The sequence below is a fragment of the Callorhinus ursinus genome, unplaced genomic scaffold (assembly GCF_003265705.2).
Source record: "Callorhinus ursinus isolate GAN/ISIS: 27379988/994484 unplaced genomic scaffold, GSC_fseal_2.0 scaffold4, whole genome shotgun sequence".
Taxonomy (NCBI): domain Eukaryota; kingdom Metazoa; phylum Chordata; class Mammalia; order Carnivora; family Otariidae; genus Callorhinus; species Callorhinus ursinus.
Genome location: NW_027397066.1, coordinates 109,412,703 through 109,434,434, shown reverse-complemented (window position 1 = coordinate 109,434,434; position 21,732 = coordinate 109,412,703).

The window sequence follows — 21,732 nt, the reverse complement described above, 5'->3', positions numbered from 1 at the left end:
CATCTTTAGCAGCACCAGATAGAACAACTTCTTAAACACCGGAGAATGCCATGAACTAAGTCATTCTGCCTTACAAGAAAATAATTTTATTTAGAAATATTAAAATGCCTCATAAAGTGTCCTTGGAAGAATGGCTTTATTTTTGAATAATGAAACAATTCAGATGTTTTTGACACCTTATCCTATATGAGATAATTATAGATCCTCATAACCACAGCCCTTCTATGACAATGAATTAGAATTTTTAGCAATTGGAGGATTAAGATGACAGAACATCTGAGAGTCATGAAGCAAGGCTACAGCTCGGGATTGAAGAAGTAGCAGCTGTCGTTCATACTGACCAGCATATCGGAAGAGCTGGTCGTTTTGTGATTTGGACATTGTTCGTGATGTTGGTGTTCAGCACTGAGTGAGAGATGATCTGATATTTTTCTTGATCCTCATGGCCACAGAGGGGCTTGCCTGACATTAGCATTCTGTGAAAATATTTGTGCTAGACAGGAGGGTACAGAACCAGAGCTATGTCTACCAGGCCGGCTTCTCACGCTGAGATCCAACCGATGGTGCCTGAAGAGTTTCTCGCTATCCGGGACTACTCCAGTTTTTCTCAAAATGTTTCAGTAACGAATTACACGCGCATTCTTGAAACACATCCTATTTTTTAACGATACATTGTTCTTCGGTATACAACACTGCAATTCATTTGCTAATATTTTTTAATTGTCATTTATTTTCATAAGAATGTTGGGATGGTAACTGGTTTCCTCAATATTCTTGTCTAGTGTTGAAAGTTTATGCTGGCTTCACAAAATAAGTTGCAGACCACCCCGTATTCTGAATCTTGTTTAAGACTTTGTATAAGTTTATGTTCACTTACACGTTTTTAACATGTAAAAGCATTCAATAGTGCATCTCTGTGAGCTTTTTAGTTTACTTTGTAAGAGTTCTTTTATATCATGCATGGATTTTATTTCACATACAATGGGTTCTTCATCTGTTTATGTTATTTTCTTGCTTTAATAATTTTCCCAAAGAACTTGTTATATTCTTATTATTGTCAAATTATTGGTATAATAATGTTTATAATATTTTATGTCTGTTTAATATTGTAGGACCTAGAGTGGTGTCCATTTTATTTACATATTTTGGTAACTAGTTTTTAAATTAGATCAGCCTTGCTATGTGAATATTGATTTTATTCACATTTTTAAAGAATTGGACTTTCTGGTTTTCTTTATTGTGCATGTTTTGTCTTCTCTTAATTCTCATTTCCTTGGGTTTTATTGTCCTTTCCCTGCTCTAGTGATTGAAGAATAATCATTCATTTTTAGTTTTTCTCTTTTTTTTTCCCTAATATATCCATTGAATGCTGGAAAGACACTGAAATTTTAAATGTGTATGCACCAAATATTTTTTTTCTACTGTAGTAAATCCCATACTGTTGTGAGCTATCCCACATAGTGCTTTTTGTCATATTGTTTACTTTATTTTGTATTAAAAATATCAACTTTCTTTTTTTTTGAAAGATCAACTTTCTTTTAATTACTTTTTTACGGTATGTTTTTATAGACTTTTATCTAGGTCTGTATGCTTAATGATAAGTCTATTGTAAATAGTATTTAGCTGATTTTTTTTTTTTTGGTCATTTGTCCTCTTTTTTCAGCTTGAGAGTCTTTGTCATTTAATTACATATTTTAATTTACTAGTATTTATTTAATTATTATGTATTAAATTTTATATGCATCATGTAACTACTTTTTTCTACTACGCATACTTCTTTTTTGTTCCATTTGCTCTGATTTTTTTCATTTTTGAATTGATTATTTTTAAGCTTATTTTTTCTATATTCTTTTGAATTTTTTCTCTATGCTTTAGGTTACCCTAGAGATGACAACATGCATCCTTGACTCATTTAATTCTAATTCAGATTAGTATAACTTCTTTCTTTGGTATGTAAAATATTAGATCGAATAATACATCAAGTATATTTAACCCCCTTCTACCTTCTGCTTTATTTTTATCTTGCATTTTACTTCTGTATATATTTTAAGCCTTAAAAAATAGTACTGGTATCCTTATTACAGGATTTAGTAAGTGTTCATTTATGTATATCAACATCATTTTTCTTTCCATTGCTCATTTTTCATAAAATTTTGCATTTTTTTATAATAATTATAAATCTTCTACTTGAAGAAATACTTTTAGTAAAATTTTATTGAAATTCTGGTGGCAATTCTTTTTTGTCTTATTTGAAAAATTATTTATTTTGTCTTTAATGTTGAAGGTTTGTTTTGGACGGAGGTTTTCCCTAAGCTAAATTCTAGATAATCAGATATTTCCATTCAGCTCTTTTAAACACTTCACTTACTTAATTTCCATTGTTTTCACTTAAAAATCAGACCTGTCTGTGAATCCTTTTAAGTTGGTATATCTTCATTCTTACATTCTACCCACTGCCCTCCAATTTGGCTTTAAGATTCTTCCTTTATTTTTGTATTTTTTTCAGCAAATCAAAGGGATTATTAAGTTATGCCCCAAGTTTTTTTTTTTTTTTCATTATGACGTTTCCTTGGATTTGATGAAACTTACTGCATCTATGAAGGGGTGTCTAATAAATTGGGCAAACTGCATAGTTATCATCTGTTTATTACTTTTGCAACATTCTCTCCTTTCTTTTGTAGGGCACAAGGTATACATCTCTTAGGTCTTTTCATTACTGTCCACCATTCTCTTATTATTATTTATCTTATTCTCTTCTCTCTGGGTGCTTCAATTTGGTTCTTTTCTATCAATATACTTTTTTATTTACTACTCCTGTGGTGTGCTCTTTATCATCTGCTATTAAAACCTGCTAACAAGAACAACGTGGTCCTCTCAGTAGATGCAGAAAAAGCATTTGACAAAGTACTACATCCATTCTTGATAAAAAAAAAAAAAAGTAGGGATAGAGGGAACATACCTCAACATCATAAAGGACATAGATGAAAAACACACAGCTAATATAATCCTTAATGGAAAAAAAAACCTGAGAGCTTTTCCTCTATGATCAGGAACAAGACAAGGATGTCCACTCTCACCACTGTTATTTAACATACTACTGCAAATCCTAGCCTCAGCAATCAGAAAACAAAAAGAAATAAAAGGCATTCCAATCAACAAGGAAGAAGTCAGACTTTCACTATTTGCAGATGACATGATACTTTATATAGAAAACCCCAAAAACTCCACCAGTAAACTGCTAGATCTGATCTAAGAATTCAATAAAATTGTAAGATACAAAATCAACATACAGAAATCTGTTCTATTTCTCTATACCAATAATGAAGCAGCAGAAACAGAAATCAAAGGGTTGATCCCATTTACAATTGCTCCAAAAACCATAAGGTACCTAAGAATAAGCCTAACCAAAGAAGTAAAAGATCTGTATACTCCAAAAAGTATAAAACACGTATGAAAGAAATTGAATGTGATGCAAACAGATAGAAAAACATTCCATGCTCATGGATTGGAAGAACAAATGTTAAAATGTGTACACTACCCAAAGCAATCTACATATTTAATGCAATCCCTATCAAAATATCAACAGATTGTTTCACAGAGCTAGAATAATCATAAAATTTGTATGGAACCACAAAAAACCTAATGATGTAATGTATGGTGAGTAACATAACAATAAAAAAAATTTAAAGGAAAAAAATTTGTATGGAACCGCAAAACACCCTGAGTAGTCAAAGTAATCATGAAAAAGAAAAGCAAATTTGGAGACATCATAATTCCAGACTTCAAGCTGTATTACAAAGCTGTAATCATCAGGACAATATGGTACTGGCATAAAAACAGACATATAGATAATGGAACAGTATATGGAACCCAGAAATGGACCGTCAACTCTTTGGTCAATTAATCTTGTACAAAGCAGGAAAGAATATCCAATGGAAGAAAAGACAGTCTCTTTAAAAAGTGGTGTTGGGAAAATTGGACAGACACATGCAGAAGAATGAAACTGGACCACTTTCTTGCACCATACACAAAAATAAATTCAAAATGGATGAACGACCTAAATGTGAGAGAGGAATCCATCAAACTCCTAGAGAAGACAGGCAGCAACCTCTTTGACATCAGGTATAACAACTTCTTATTAGACACATCTCTGGAGGCAAGAGAAACAAAAGCAAAAATGAAGTGTTGGGACTTTATCAAATAAAAACTTCTGCACAGTGAAGGAAACAATCAACAAAACTAAAAGGCAGGTTTCAGAATGGGAGAAGATATTTGTAAATGATATATCTGATAAAAGGCTAGTATTCAAAATTTATAAAGCACTTATCAACGGTACCTGGCTGGCTCAGTTGGTTAAGCATCTGCCTCCAGCTCAGGTCATGATTTCAGGGTCCTGGGGTGGAGCCTGGTTTTGGGTTCCCTGCCCAGCAGGGAGTCTGGTTTCCCTCTCTCCACCCATGCTCTCTCTCTCTGTCTCTCTCAAATAAATAAATAAAATCTTTAAAATTTTTTTCATTAAAAAAAATAACTTATCAAACTCAACACCCAAAAAACAATCTGGTTAAAAAATGGGCAGAAGACATGAATAGACATTTTTCTAAAGAAATACAAATGGCTAACACACACATGAAAAGATGCTCAACATCACTCATCATCAGGGAAATGCCAATCAAAATTGCAATGACATATCACCTCACACCTGTCAAAATGGCTAAATAAAAAATGCAAGAAACAATGTGTTGGTATAGATTTGGAGAAAAAAAGAACCGAACCCTCTTACACTGTTGGTGGGATTGCAAACTGGTGCAGCCGCTGTGGAAAACAGTATGGAGGTTCCTCAAAAGTTAAAAATAGAACTACTCTATGATCCAGTAATTGCGTTAACTAGGTATTTACCCAAAGAATACAAAAATATTAATTGAGGGCGCCTGGGTGGCTCAGTCGGTTAAGCGACTGCCTTCGGCTCAGGTCATGATCCTGGAGTCCCTGGATCGAGTCCCGCATCGGGCTCCCTGCTCAGCGGGGAGTCTGCTTCTCCCTCTGACCCTCTTCCCTCTCGTGCTCGCTATCTCTCATTCTCTCTCTCTCAAATAAATAAATAAAATCTTTAAAAAAAAAAATATTAATTGAAAGGGTACATGCACCCTGATGTTTATAGCAGCATTATTAACAATAACCGAATTATGGAAATAGCCTAAGTGTCCATTGACTGATGAATGGATAAAGAAGAGGTGGTATATATATAAGAGGTGATACACACACACACACACACACACACACACACACACACACACACACACATAATGGAATATTACTCAGCCATCAAAAAAGAATAAAACCTTGTCATTTGCAATGTTGTGGATGGAGCTGGAGAGTTTTATGCTAAGTGAAATAAGTCAGTCAGAGAAAGACAAATACCATATGATTTCACTCATATTTGGAATTTAAGAAACAAAACAAATGAACACAGTGGGAACAAAAAAGAAAGAGAGATAAACCATAAAAGAGACTTTTAACTATAGAGAACAAACTGAAGTTTGCTGGAGGGCAGGTGGGCATGGGGGAGAGGGGGATGTGTTAAATATGTGACGGTCATTAAGTAGGGCACTTGTGATGAGCAGTAGGTGTTGTATGTAAGTGATGAATTACTAAATTCTACACCCAAAACTAATTTTACAGTGTATGTTAACTAACTGGAATTTAAATAAAAATGTGAAAAAGAAAAAAAAATGCTAACATACTAACAGTTTAACAATAAAAAAATTAAAAAAAACAGTTTAATTATATATGTAATTATTATTATTATTATTATTATTATTATTATTCAGTCCTAGAATTTCTATTCAAGCACATTTTTTTAAGTTGCAATCTTCTATTGAACTCTTTCATCATTTCTCCTGTTTCTTTTTTAATGTTTTTATTTTCTGGAACTTAATATTCAAAGATTTTAAAATTCTTTTTTAGATAACTTCAACATCTGGATCACCTATGGGTCTATTCTGTTGTTGTTTTTTTTTTCTTGATTATTGGATATGTGGTCCTGTCTTTTGTTGTTCACATAAGTATTTTATCCATTTCCAGGCATTAGATGTTGTAAAAAAATGTAGTGCTCCAGGGGGGCACATCATACTCTGCTCCTGGGTATAATAATAAATGTTCAACATAATCCAATAAGACAGGCTATCCTGCATTAAAAAACTCAATAAAAGTCCCTACTAAAACTCATTCTTTCTCCTGTTCTCCTATTCACCCTGGCCTTCAAGAGATTTCCCCAATGACTCTGATATAGTCACTAAGACCCTTTATCTGATGGGCCCCCACTTCGTTGTTATTTCAACCTACTACAGAAAATCTTGCTCTGCTTTTCAGAAGCCTTCTGTATATTTTTTTCCTCTTACCCCATATAGCCCCAGTATATGTCAAACATTCTCAGGGAAAAATAATCATGTGCTTGGGCCACTCAAATCTTCATCCAATGTTCTCTATATACTTCTGTCCTTCTATAACAGCCCTCTGCCTATTTTGTATCAAGATTTACAAAGATCCTCAGTCACCTGCCCCTGTTCAGAACTGGCAAATTTTTCTGGGAATAAAATCAACTCTAGAAGCTCGGCCTTTTTTTTCTGAGTTTCTTCATTCTCCAGTAATTTAACCACTCTAGATCTTTTTAAGCAGAGCTTTGCTATGTTTGAATGGAGGATTCTATGTGTTATCTAACTCCTTTAGTTTTTCCAGGTGGGAGCATTCATCTGTTGCCAGATATTCCATCCAACCCAGAAGCAAAATGCATGTGATATTTTTTTTAAAGTACAGACTATACAACAGACTCTAATGAATGCTGAGTAGTTGGTATCTTAATATTTCCACTCGTTTGAGACATTTTCACTTCCATTCTTCACCTTTTAATTGAAGGCAAGAACTCAGACTAGTGTAATCCAGGGTTTTTTGGCCATAAGTTTTCCAGACATAGGAATATATTTTGAAATATGATCATAGAGTGGTTTTTCACTGAAATTGCAAATTTAAATTTGAATGGAATAATTCTAATTAGGAAAATTCAACATTATGACTCTAATGTATGGCTGGTAGGTATGGAGAACATACAATAATAATAAAGATAGTGATGACACTAATGATAATTATTGGCATTTACAATGTTCCAGACACTCTGCATATTCCTATTTTTGAATTATTTTACTTATTTTTAGAGCATCACTTTACCAGACATACCATTATTATTCACAGTTTCAGGAAAATGTTGAAACTGATATTTAGGTTAGTTCATTTACTACCCATAAGGCATAGAATCAGTAAATAGTCTATTTCAGATAGCATTCAGGCAACCTAATATCATACACTTTTACCACTAGACTGTAAAAATAAAAATACAGCATTAGTCTTTAACTAAGGAAAAAGACATTGTGTTGTTAATTTTCTACATTTCTAGAAGCCTTTAATAAGATGTTTGAGTTCAGCAGCTTTATTTTATACAAAAGCATATGGATTGCTCTATTTGTGTGCTCTTGAGCAGAAGCTAAATTCAGAGAAAAATGATAAATAAATGAAGCGACACTCTCCTCTCAGAGATAAGGGAGCACACATTCCAAGGAAAGATATTCATTAAGGAAAGAATCAAATTTATATTTTTTAAGATTTTATTTATTCATTTATCTATTTATTTTAAAGAGAGGGAATCTCAAGCAGACTCTGCGCTAGGGGCAAAGCCCCTCCCAGGCTCCATCCCACAATCCTGAGGTTATGACCTGAGCCAAAAGTCAGGCACTTAACCAACCAAGCCAACCAAGCTCCCCAGGAATCAAATTGATTTAACTAATAAATTTCAAATACTTTGAGGAATATTGAATCCAATTATAAACTCTTACTAATTACCAAAAATATCAAGATGTTAAATCTAGAGATTTGAAAACTCTAGAGCACTTTTACCACTTTTACATTGTACTAAACGTGGGATATAAACCTCTTCCACTTTTGATTCATGTCAGTTAATATTTTGTGCTTTTGTGAAAAGGTATCCTAAATCTTGTTATAGATGGTAATTCTAATGTAGTAGAAATTCTAGAAAAATCAATGTAGAGTACATTTTGTGTGCTTTTGTCAGACCAACATTCTTTCATGAAACTCAAAATTATTTATAATTTGTTGGTACATTTTTTCCAGAAACTATTTGATAACTTCATCCATTTTCATGTAAAAGGAATAAGTTGGCAACTGTTATTATCTTTTTAAAAATTACTATTTATATTCCTAAATTTTTAAATAAACCACTTTCCAGTTAAGAATCATTTCACTTTATTATCCTTGAAAAATATATTGTATTAAAAACACTTAGAAAAAAGCATCTGGAAGTTTCATCCCAGAGTGTTTGAGAAGACAAAATATTTTTTTAATTGAAGCATAATGCATAATTATCTAAACATGAAGAATTCCCTTATTTTCACCAAATCAAAAATTCACATTACTTTATTTCATTATTCCCAAAAGATGTGAATGAATGCAAAAATTTTGCACATCTCATCTCTGACAGTGGCCAGGTCTACATTTCAGCCCTAGAGCCCTAGATTCTACTGAGAATGAAATGTGAGCAAAGAAAGCTCATTCTTGTCTTATCTTAGCAGCTTTGCAATTTTTCTGGCACTTTGAATATTCTAAAGGATTATACTGTAGATGGGATTTTCTCAGGTGGTTATTTGTTCTGTTTTCATCAGACACACTAATATACAACCCAGAGCAACTTTAGGAATATTGGCTTCCCTTATCAGCTAGCATCCGTATTTAAGACTTACAGTAATGATTTGCAAAGTTTTCACTTGTGATAGAAAGGATTTTTTCCATTTCTTCTGTAGTAAGCTACCTGCAATTCTCTAGTGTTAGTTAAACTTAGTTTAATGGATTATGAAATAAAATGCAATCATTTCTGGGAAAAAGATTTTCCTTTTTCTCTAAAACAGAGGTTCTACTGGTAATCTTCCCTAGCTATCAGCAGCAATAATAGTCATAGAAACAATGTTTTGTCCCAAAGAGCAAAACTTAACTCAATATTTACAACAAAAAAGTACAAAAGGCCCCAGAAAAAGCTATAATACTGCAGTATTGATGGTGAGAAAACACATAATTGGCTCCCTTGAAAGCTTTATCAGACCACAAATATTAGCTCACATAAAATTGTCCAATTAGGTCAAGATCCAGGAAAGGAAACATTTTCTCAAAGGCATTTTTGTTGTTAAAATAAAGTCAGTAAAATAATAACCTTTACTATTATTAACATTATAACTCATAATTCCTATGATAAGAGAATGCTTCCCTTAAAAGTAGACAAAGGTACACTTAAGCTTTTTCTAAATTTCTTTTAAAAATTAGTTGATTTTTATTATGATAATTCATTTTTTTCTGATAATCAGCCATGCAATTGTCATTGCATTTTTTCTTTTAGCATGAATGTGAGTAAAATCTGAGTTTCAGAACACTCAAAGTACACACAAATATGACACAAAAAACATTAGTTTATTAAAGATGATTTTTATTAGAGATGTTCTTTCAGTCATACAAAAGTAAGTAAATGCTTCTTATGTGATAAATTCCATAGCATTTAGAATTATTTTTAAAATAGAAAAAATAATTTTGTGCTTTTAATGTGTTTTATATTAGGTAAATTTTGAATTGTGTGGTGCTCCCATTTATCTCACAGCCTGATGGCAACCAGCCCGTAAATCACTTGTGCCTGTTAGCTGTGCACAAAAAGGCATCATTTCTGGCCATGGATATAGGCAGCTTGCTCTAAGGATATCAAATCCAATATATCATAGATGCACATAACTTTCTGGGAATGTTCTTAGATGGAAAGCATATGAAGAAGATGTTCTTCCATTTAAAGGGGGAACAAGTATCATGCTCATTGCTTTAAAGTTTCTATGTATGTGTAAGTGCATATATATCATAAGTACTTACTATATAATATTATATACAAAAGAAATGATGAAAAGTGTTTATAGCCACATTATGGGAAATAATATGTACCTGAAAATAGTATAATCAAATGTATTTGTTCCTAAAAAGCACCACACTTTGAAACTAGGTTAACTAGGTGAATATTATACTTTTAAAATAGGTTATACTTGGGGCGCCTGGGTGGCTCAGTTGGCTAAGCCTCTGTCTATGGCTCAGGTCATGATTCCAGGGTCCTGGGATGAGCCCTGTGTCAGCTTCCTGCTTGGCGGGAAGCCTGCTTCTCCCTCTCTCTCTGCTGCTCCTCCTGCTTGTGTTCTTTCGCTCTCTCTGTCAAATAAATAATAAAATCTTAAAAAAGATAGGTTATACTTTTAGAAAATAGTTTTGTATAATATGTATTTATGCACATGTGGTTTTTGAGTTTTGGAAAATAAATATTTTATGTATTAATTTTAGTTGATTATTTAATTCAGTATAAAATTATAGCTGTTGGGGCGCCTGGGTGGCTCAGATGGTTAAGCATCTGCCTTCGGCTCAGGTCATGATTCCAGGTCCTGGGATCGAGCCCCGCATCAGGCTCTCTGCTCCTTGGGAAGCTGCTTCTCCCTCTGCCTCTCTCTCTGTCTTTCATGAATAAATAAATAAAATCTTTAAAAAAATAAAATAAATAAATAAATAAAATAAAATTATAGCTGTTATACTCAATAATGTCATGATATAAATTTGTAAACTTGTTTTCATATATTTTCATTAAAATTGCTTTTGAAATGCACAATTTGTTGTCAGACTTTGGAAATAGCCACATATGGAGATACCCCATTTTTATTAAAATATAATTTGCTACTCTTCTTATACTTAAGATATTTAAGTTGAAATATCACTACATGAAATATCCAATTCTTTAATATTGTTCTGCTAAAATTACTATTCTGAAGAAAATCTATTTTGCACCACTCAATTAAATAAGAAACATATTTGCCATATATCTTCAACTTTTGATAATATGAAAAATAAATTATGGAATTGAGGGCAGTGACCTTTGAGCTTTACTGACCCTCTCACAGAACAGAGTATAAAGAGCCTGTTTCTTTGCAGCATATGGATGTGTAGAGAATAGAGTATTTTGGAGATCTTGTGTTGTGTATGTAAAATAGGTTTTGGCTCTCCATAAGAAATCATCATTGACAAAATTTGCTTTAAGGAGTTGCTTTCTAACCATTCATAACAAATTACTCATATTATCTTGTTTCAAAGATTTCATTCCCACTTTTGTTTATGGTTACAAAAGCATTCTTAATAATTTTAGAAAATAGCATATGACAAGATGTAAAGTATGGAAAAGAAAATACATTTGTAATGAAATGTTGCAAGTGTTGAAATGATACATTTTATAGAACATGTTATCATGTGGATTCATTTATATATATTTCTGAATATCTCAGGTGAGGTCTGGGCTGCAGAGGAAAGACAAAAACAAATCCACCTTCCCAACTTTTTAAACTTTTTAACCTACATAGTGTTAATTAGCTTAATCACTATGTTTGTACAGGTTTTTAAAATAGAAGTTCTAAGAGGAGAAAACACAGAACACTCCATGACTTTCTCCCTACTTACAAAGCACAGGCCCAGAGAAAAAATTTCAAAATGTGTTTACCCCTCCATAGTAGGGAAAATCGTGGGGTCTGAGGAATATATATTTTTAGATCTGACTTTGGACATCTGGTCTATGGTCAAGACCCCATAGATACTCCTTGGGAATAAAATTTAAAAGCAAAGCCCAGTTTCAGCAGCATTGAAGGAGCTGATCTGCCAATCCCATTATAATATCTTCAGCTCTCTAGCTTAGTATGGGGGCTTTACACTTGAATTTCACTTTAAGATTTAAATTTGAAACACTGAATATTGACCACATCCTTGTGCAGGTTATCAACAAGGACAGAGCACTGACATAAGTGATAAGTACGGAAATGCTGTGTTTATTTATATCTTTGGACCTCTTTAAAATGTCTAAGAAACTGCTGTTCTACACATTTGACCAGTGCTATATTTTTTTTGATATAAGACTATTGATGTCTTTATGATATTGCAAATTGCTCATGGATTTATTTGGGGGGAAATGATTGAAATTTTTCTTGGTAGGAGCTCAAATGAAAGCATTAACAAAGAACAGAACCTTTAGGTTATAAGTAAAACATAAATAATAGTAGCAACATTAGCTGAAAGCTTATTATACTAACCTTAGTATAATTATATTATATATAGTATATATCATTATATACTAAGCATTCTGAGTCATTTAATCACCTCCAAAATTCTATAATGGAATAGGTACTCTTTTATCTACATTTTAGATATAACAAAAATAGGGCTTATAAAATTTGTATGTTTCTAATACCACACATCTAATAAAACAAGAGATTAGGATTCAAACTCAGAAAATTTGAATTGGTAACTTGCACTTCTAAATAATGGCAAATAATAGAAGACAACAAAATAAGACCAGATAACATTAGTAACCTGATAAAAGTAATTATTGTTACCAATTATAATAATTTATAATTGTTTCCTTTTATTCGGTATGAAACTTATGCATTTGTATCTGACAAGGCTCATGTTGTACAGTTATTAGTAATTTTCTCTATTTGCCTAACTTGTTTAAAATGTATTCGGTAGAAAAGATTTTATTCTGTTCTCAGAAGAAAATTCAGGTGAGCGTCATGACTTTTCTGGTTACTTTTATGTAATGAAGAGTCCTATATTTACCTTAAGTCATTAAATGTTCTTACTTTGATCATTGCAATGCCCACTCTCTTGCAAGTGTTAGCCTTTTCCTCTTGGGTCATCTGTGGTCAAGGACAGGGATGTGGTCAGCCTTTTCTTTCCACCAATCTCCTCTGTCAGCTTGCCAAGTGTGGTTTCTGACCATACTGGGGTTGGTCTGCGGAAAGAGAGTTAGGAGAAACATAAAAATTACTTTTAGCAAACACTATTTCCACATCCCCTTGCAATCTATGGGCCCAGAAGTGTTTAAATCTCTCTCTTTTGAGGGTACTTTAATGGCTTTTTAGGAACTCTTCACAGCTGAAGACTGCTTACTTGCCTTTCCTTTGGCATGAGTGATGCACTCAGCTCTGGCTAGTGGCTCCCCATAAAATTGTTTTCTTTCACTGACCCATTTCATATAAACCTTTCCTGTAGGGGTTTACAATTCTCTCAGACTGTCTTTCTATTTGGCTTATATAGAATGCTGAGGAACTACACCTTGGGCATCCTTTGCCCAAATGCAATATATATATATATATATATATATATATAATGTAACAGCTCTTCTTCACCTGCCTCTAAAGCCACTACCAGTTGATCTCTTGTTTTCTTAATGTCCTCAGTTGGAATCAGACATGTCCACTTTGGCCCTCCAACTTGACTTTCTTAGTGGCCCATTAATGCTGTTCTCATTTGGCTGGAAGTAAAGTGAAGACACCTCCAAACCCTCCTACTTGATGAAAGTATGAAATTTATAGAATGCTGACAACTGTCTCCAAAGAAATCTTTCTCAACCATCCTTTGCCAGTGTCACAACATCTTATTTATATACACCATGTGCCTGTGACTTTCAAGATTTATGTTTCCAGTCCTAGGCCATTTACTATGCTTGAAAATATAGTATTTGCATGGTGGGCTTGGCAATGTAGGATATCTTGATACCTCAGCCAAAACTGAGACAGAACCCTATTTAAACATGCTATTTTTCATGTTGGTGAGTCTGTAATTACTATTTACCCTACTCATTTATTCTTGCTCATCAACAACAACAAGGAAAGAAAAGAGGAGAGAGGGAGATGGCAGTGGAATAAGAGGACCCTAGCTTACCTCATCCCACAAACACAACCAGATAACTATTAAATTATCTTAAGACTGATAGGACAGAAATCAACCTGAAGACTAACGGGACAAACTCCACAACTAAAGGGAGAGAAGATGTCATATCAAAGAAAGTAAGAAGTGCTGAGACATGATTTAGGGGAGAAATGGATCACTCACAGGTTCTGTGGAGGGGAGAGAGAGATGGTCACAGAGAAAGGTGAAAGGAACATACAGGGGAACACACAAGGTGAACATTTCTCCAAAATCATTGGTTTGGAAAAAGAGAGGGGCTGAATTTCTTGCAACCAGTTGGGCTTAACGGCTGGAATTTTAAAGATCTGTAGGCTTGGCTAGGATAGAGCCCAGAGGGCACTACAGTGCTCCCAGAGAGAAGGCAGGCAAACAACCTGGGGCAGACAGTGTAGAAACAGCGATCTGAAGAACACCTGGGGCACACAGTGGGGAGATTATCCGCTCTTCTCAGAACCTGGACCTGAGAGGCAGCTTTCATAGAGATGCCTCTCCAGGAACAAAGGAGCTGGTCAGCACCATTGCCCTCCCCTGCCCCTAAGCATAAACACAGAACCACCTGAGGGAAGCAGCTAAGCTGAAAACTAGTTGCCTAACTTGCTTACACCAATCCTAACCCCAATTAACTTGGCCGAGACTGCCCCTCTCAATCAAAGGTTCTTCAGTCCCAGTGTGGCAGGTCCCTACCACAGAGAACAAGCACAAACTCCTACCCACACTACGTCTGAAGGCCCTCAGTTCTGGTGGAGGTGGTGTCAGGTCTCATTCACAAGCAGACCAAAGCATACCTAGTTAAAGCTTGCCACATTCAGGCCAGAGACTAACAGTGCCCTCTGTAGGCAAGAAGAGCCTCCGCAGACTACTGGCCTAAAGGATAGAGTAGCCATAACAGCAGAGCACACACAGCACACACCAGAGACACTCCCTGAAGCACCAGACCCCAGACACTACATGACCTCCTCTTCATACAGCCATTACTTTCAGGAGCAGGAGACATACTGGCTTTTCTAACACAGAGAAGAAGGCAGAGACTTAGACAAAGTGCCAAGATGAAGGAGTTCATCCCAAATGAAAGAACAAGATAAGGCCAAGTTCAGAGATCTGAGTGAAACCGCTATAAATAACATGCCTGATGGAGAATTTAAAACAACAATAATAAGGTTACTCAGTGGGTTTGAGAAAAGAATAGAAGACATCAGTCAGACCCTTACCATAGAGATAAAAGAGTTAAAAAAGAATCAATCAGAGATGAAGAGTGCAATAAATGAGATTGGAAACAGGCTTCATGCAATGAACAATAGACTAGAAAAAACAGAGGAATGAATTAGTGATCTAGAAGACAAAATAATGGGAAGCAATGAAGCTGAACCAAAGAGAGAAAGAAGAATTATGCAAAACAAGAAGACTTAGAGGACTCAGTGACTCTATCAACTCTAATAACTTTCATATTATAGGAGTCCCAGAAGAAGAAGAAAAAGAAAGGGGGCAGAAAATTTATTTAAAGAAATAATAGCTGAAAACTTCCCTAATCTGGGGAAGGAAACAGACATCCAGATCCAGGAGGCATGGAGTTGGCAGTAGCAACTTCTAGATTTGTCTCCTGAGGCAAGGGAAACAAAAGCAAAAATAAACTAGTGGGACTACATCAAAATAAAAAGCTTCTGCATACCAGAGGAAACAATCAACAAAATTAAAATGCAACCAATGAAATGGGAGACCATATGATTTCACTCCTATGTGGAATTTAAGAAGCAAGACAAATAAGCAAAGGGAAAAAAGGGAAGGAGGCAAACCAGGAAACAGACCCTTAACTATAGAGAACAAACTGATGGTTACTGGAGGGGAAGTGGGTGAGGGATGGGTGATGGGGATTAAGGAGGGCACTTGCTGCGATGAGCACCGGCTGTTGTATGGAAATGTTGAATCACTAAACTATACACCTCAAACTATCTGTTAACTGGAATTTAAATAAAAACTCAAAAAATATGTTAATACAAAAAAAGAATAAATAAATAAAAAAGAAAGGAAAGAAAGGAAAGAAGAAAACATGAAAATACACCTTTTTATGAGAAGTCATCTTCACATGAAAGGACCGAGATCTAGTCATTTTATAGTGACCTGAAGGCGAATAAATTAAAGTTCAGTAAGTGCAACTTACTTTTTGCTGGAATAAGAAATTTGTGAAGAAAGTGGCATAATGGGATACATTGAAAAAATTTGTATGAATGAAATAGGAAAAGGCTGTGTATGTGACACCATCTTGAGAGCAATGAAGAACTATAGAGAGTTTTAAAAGTAGAGAGTTACATCCTTTTAGTTATATTATTTAAAATATCTGAGAGCATAATCGATGATGATATTACAAGAGGAAAGGTGGAATCAAGGAAAAATGCAAAGCAGGGAAGCATAACATTGTTTTTTCTTAAGATTTTATTTATTTATTTATTTATTTATTTACTTACTTACTTACTTACTTACTTACTTACTTACTTATTTGTCAGAGAGAGAGAGTTAAAGAGATAGAGAGAGCAGAAGCAGGGGGAGTGGCAGGCAGAGGGAGAAGCAGGCTCCCCACTGAGCAAGGAGCCCAATGTGGGGTTTGATCTCGGGACCCTAGGATTATGACCTGAGCCAAAGGCAGATGCTTAACCCACTGAGCCACCCAGGTGTCCCAGGAAGCATGACATTCTAAATGGAAAAGGATGAGGAACTGAATTTCAGTGGCTATGGATTGTTGTAGGAAAGATATTAAGCTTTGGCTGATAGCCATGAAAGAATTCTTGAGATGTCATTGGTGCAAAAAGGTGGTTTTATTAAAGCACAAGGATGGAACCCATGGGCAGAAAGAGATGCACTGGGGTCTTGATGAGTGACCAATTATATACTTTCAAATTGGGAAGGGGTTAGGGATAGCGTAAGTCCCTAAGGAATTTGGAAGCAAGGTTTCTAAGAATTTGAGGGGTTAGCTATTGTTGGGAAGAGATAATTTATTACTGTCTAACAAAATCTTAGTCATGAGACCATTCAGGTGTATATGGGTGGGTAATATGCTTGGGGGATGATTGCTAACACGTATCTTGGGGATGGGTAGAGATAAAGGAAGATTCCAAAGGAATTTTTATATGTTAAAGGAGACTTACAGGATACTGGAGGGAAGGCTAAGACTGCCTTTTGCCCTTAGCCAAGTATCAACATTGCGGCAACTGAGTCCCTGGAGGAGTGTCACTCTGCCTGTTTCAAGGACTTGTCAATAGGCTGTAAGCAGTAAGGAAATTTAATATTTTTTTTTCTGCCTTTATTTCCCACATCATAGATGATTGGGAGAGGAAAGAAATCTTGAGAAATATTGAGAAAGTTGACTTTATAGTTTTTTGAAACAAATTGGATGTGTTTGGTGTTAGATTAAAAATTATGTAATAATTTAGTTACATGTATATACTTCTCCTGAATAGGGAAAGCCACTTCTCTATTTTTTCTAAAAATAGCACTGCATTTCATATAATAACAGTATTTTAAATTATCTTTATGAATTCTTTCAATGGATATTGTAGCAGATGTTGTGGATTCTCCCTACCCCCCATCCCTTCAGCATGTGCAGCTGCTATAAATTCCATATCAGTCTTCTCTGCCTGAGGGCTTTTTCTCCAGTGGAACTTGACCCACCCCGATGCAGAAATGTCTTGGACAGGTTGAGTAGATTGTTGGGAGAGTGAGAAGTTAATGTCACTCAGGTCCAAGCAAGATTATTGTAATACTTGTTCTCAGACATATCTCAGCTGAATTGAGATCTAGTCACCCACAGCAATAACTCCCTCATCAACACACCCCTTATTAGCTTTCCCCAGTCTTGCCGCACCTAATTCCTCACTGTTGCTTCCTGGCATCATCAACCAATGAAATTGTCTGCGCCAAGCCCTTTTATTATGGCTTATTTGGAGGATAGTCCAAGTGAAGACCAGTCTCAATTGTCATGGACATTGCTATAATTATAAGATTCCTTCATAGGTAAGATAAAAGTTATTACTGCAAAATCCATGATTAAAGTATATTCACAGGACTCGAGAAAAAAAAATTAAAGATTTATTTATTTGAGAGAGAGAGCACAAGCAGGAGGGGCAGAAGGATAGGGAGAGAGAATCTCAAGCAGACTCCATGCTGAGTGAAGAGTTCCACGTGGGGTTCAATCCCAGGATCCCGAGATCATAACCTAAGCCAAAACCAAGAGCTGGGTGCTTAACTGACTGTGCCACCCAGCCACCACTCAAGAAAAATTATTTGATTTAGATTTGGAAATCAATCTTTCCAGTAAGGACATTCATAGTCATCATGTATTACACTTAACATTTAAGATGATTCTTCACCACTTCTGGAATTGCCACTCATGCTTGCCTCATATTAATTATGATCACAATTTCCACAATGTCCCTATTTTTGAAATATTAGGGTTAATATTATGAAACAAATGGAGACACATTAATTCGGTGACTGAGAAATTACAAAACACGTTTATCTAGTATATTCCTTATCTAAGAACTTTAGTAATATAGATATTAACTTCATAACATTGTACTGCATTTATATTTTGTTTAAACTGCTCTAAGTATGGTTGATAAATATATTTATCTCACTTAAAACTTTACAGGGAGATTCATATTTGTACTTTAAATTGACACAAAATTTACAGTCTTAATGTAACCAAGAAAATATCAATTTGATTTTTAGTGGTGATTGATAAAATTATACTATGATATTTATATTTCTGAAACTTATCAAAACTTTTGAACGAGGAACCTTTTATAATCAGTTCAAGGTTTAAAATTTCAGTTTCAACAATTGTTATTGAGAGGCACCAGGAACCAGGATGGTAGAAAAAACTATTTTCCTAAGTGTCTCTCAATATGCCCAAGTATATGCTAGTTTTGACTGTGAACTAGACCTTGCAGTTCATTTTATTCTCTGCTTGCATGCATAGTAATATTCACTTATAGTTCCAAAATTTATTTTCATTGACTTTCAGAAGTTCTGTTTTTCTATTTTTCTTTTTTTGATTAAGAATTTGTCTTCTCATCTACTTCCCGGTATCAGGATTTGTTGAAACAAATGATTATTGCTTCCACTACAAATAAAATAAATGAGCTGGTTTGCTGGGTTAATATAAAATCAATTATAATTACATCAACTTTGTTACTATGCAAATGCTTTGCTGGGTAAATAATTTACAAACTTATTAATGGAAGAGAACAATGCAGTACGTCAACTATCAAGATTGAATTTATCAGATCCTTTTATTTTAGTGATCAATTTTAGAAAATTTTCTCATAAAAACAATCTCTATTCTCCTTAATTATATGGTCTCAGAATGTTGGATTTTTTTAAAGCTATATTTGCATAAATCTAACCATGGTTGCCTATCAGATATTTTCCAAAAGCTTCTCAATAATATTCCCTTTTATTTCCTTTTCTGTGGGGATTCTATGGAGTCACTATGCAGCCAATAGGATAATTTGTCAGCCAAACCACATTCCAATCTAATTATGCCCACCTGGTACATAGGAACGCTACACATGCGCTAAGAGCAGTGAAATGAATATGCTGTCTTTTTTAATGCAGTCAACAGTGATGTGTAAATGGGATTTTTTTGCTTGCTGCTAAGTTGTATTAAATGCAATGAAAAATAATGGCAAGGTTTTCAAGAAGCATAGAAAAGACTAAAATACAAAATACGACAAATCCTTCATAAAATCCACTAAGCATGCTAAATTTAGAAAGGTCCATCTTTGATCTATGGAAAGAGACAAAGTGCTAAATCGTCTTAAAAGGAAGTTTACAATTTTCTAGCACGATCTATGATGACCTATTCAAGAAAAATATATGTTTTTTGAAAAGGCTGCTCGCTTCAAATGTTATTCACTTGATGAATGGTAAGTCCTATATTTTTCATCAGCATGCTGGAAGTCAATTCCACTTTTTGCTTGGGATGTTATTTCACCTGAAAGCTGTTCAGTGGCACACAAACATCTGTGTTGTCCCACCGATTAAGAGTCCAAGTGGTCTGGCAGGCATTCAAAATGATTAGCAATAGAAAACCTCATTTGGAAAAGAAACATTCACGGAGACCTGAGTTCAGTGACTTTCCTTTGTGTCTAAACTGCAGGAAGAAAAAAAGATTTCATTTTTAAACTTAAAAAGACACATCTTAAGAGCAAATATTGATAGTTTGGATGTATTTGTTAATGAATAGCAGCTCTACATTTGTGTTCTCCCTTAACTGTGGGCACCAAAAGAGCTTTGCAATATGAACAGTGTATTGCTTTGCAATCTTTCCTCTACCGTCACTCATATATTTTGCATCTTTAAATTAGTTTAATTTGGTATTTACTCAACATTTTTAAAGCCTAGCTTGAAAATTCTTAGCATTTTAACATTGTTCAAGTTTTCTAGTTACAGAACTGTCCCCAAATTCTATCAGACATGCCTGCTTACATTCTGATTACAGCCTGCATTTCTCACCTAGCTCTAAAAGTCTTCTCAGATTTCACTATGTGATAATCATTGATTCAATCATTATCTGTTATGTTATTATTTCTTCCAGTGCATATTTTCTGAGTGTGTAATTTCCATAATGGTTTCCTGGCAGACTATATTGTTCAAAAATATTCAATATCACTTTCCTTGAGATGATAATACATACCAATCATTCATCTCAGACATCGTGAGAAGATTTGCTCTGGCTAGTAAAATGTAACATTTGTTGCTTCTGAACAGAAACCTGAAGAGCCAGTTCATGGTTGACATGTTTTCTTTCTACTCTGCTTAGATGGTAGGAAAACACTCTAAAGAGAACTGCTGCATCCACCTAGGTCCTGGAAAAGCACAATGAAGAATAAACCCGTGGCCAAATCACTATGAACATGTCAACTGGATGAGAATAAACCTTCATTGTAAACCACTGAAATGTAGCATGGTCTTATATTGCAGCATAATGTAGCCTATCAGGCCTGAAAAAAGGCTTACTCTTTTAAGAGTTAAAAATGCTGGGGGCAGACCAGGGGTTGAGGAGGATCTCTTGGACAGGCAAAGTGTTGTAGCAGAAAGAAACTTGGACCCAAATCCTACTTCCACTTTTTGAAACTCATTTGGTCTTGTGCAAATCACTTTATTCGTGAGCTTCAGATTTTTTGTCTAAATAAAATTTACACTAAAACAAACATAACAGTAGTTCTAGGGAAAAGAATGACTTCATTACCAGCCCCAATTTTATTCACTTTAACACATAATTACCTAATTATTTTAGGTGGTAGACATTTCATCCATGAGAAGTCTGTTGTGTGCCAACTCAAAGAGAATGTGGTAGAAAGATTTTTTCTTCTTATCCATATGCCCATAGTTTACAAAAGGGATGTCATATGCTGAAAAGTTCTGGTTATTATTTGCACAATGTTATAACTGTGACATCACATGATTTATTGGCTTTTCACAACAGAATCAGAGGACAAGAGTTAGAAAGGTTAATTGAATTCAGTTATGGTGACAACCTCATTGGCATCCAGCAATATTAAATGAAATAGAAATAAATTAAAAATGCAACAATGTAAAATAGAATTCTCAGAACAAAACTTTCTCCTTGAAAAGAAAGAAGTATACTGTTTTATCAAACAATGGTAATAATCTGGCTGCCTTTTTGAGATTGGGTGTATATATATATACATATATATATGTGCTTTCAGTTCAAATTTCTTCCAGGAATAGTTTTATTTGGTCTTTTTCTTATAGCATTTGACATGCAACATATATGAAAATAATGCCAACAGTACCAATGTAGGAAAAAGAAAGAAAGAAAGAAAGAAAGAAAGAAAGAAAGAAAGAAAGAAA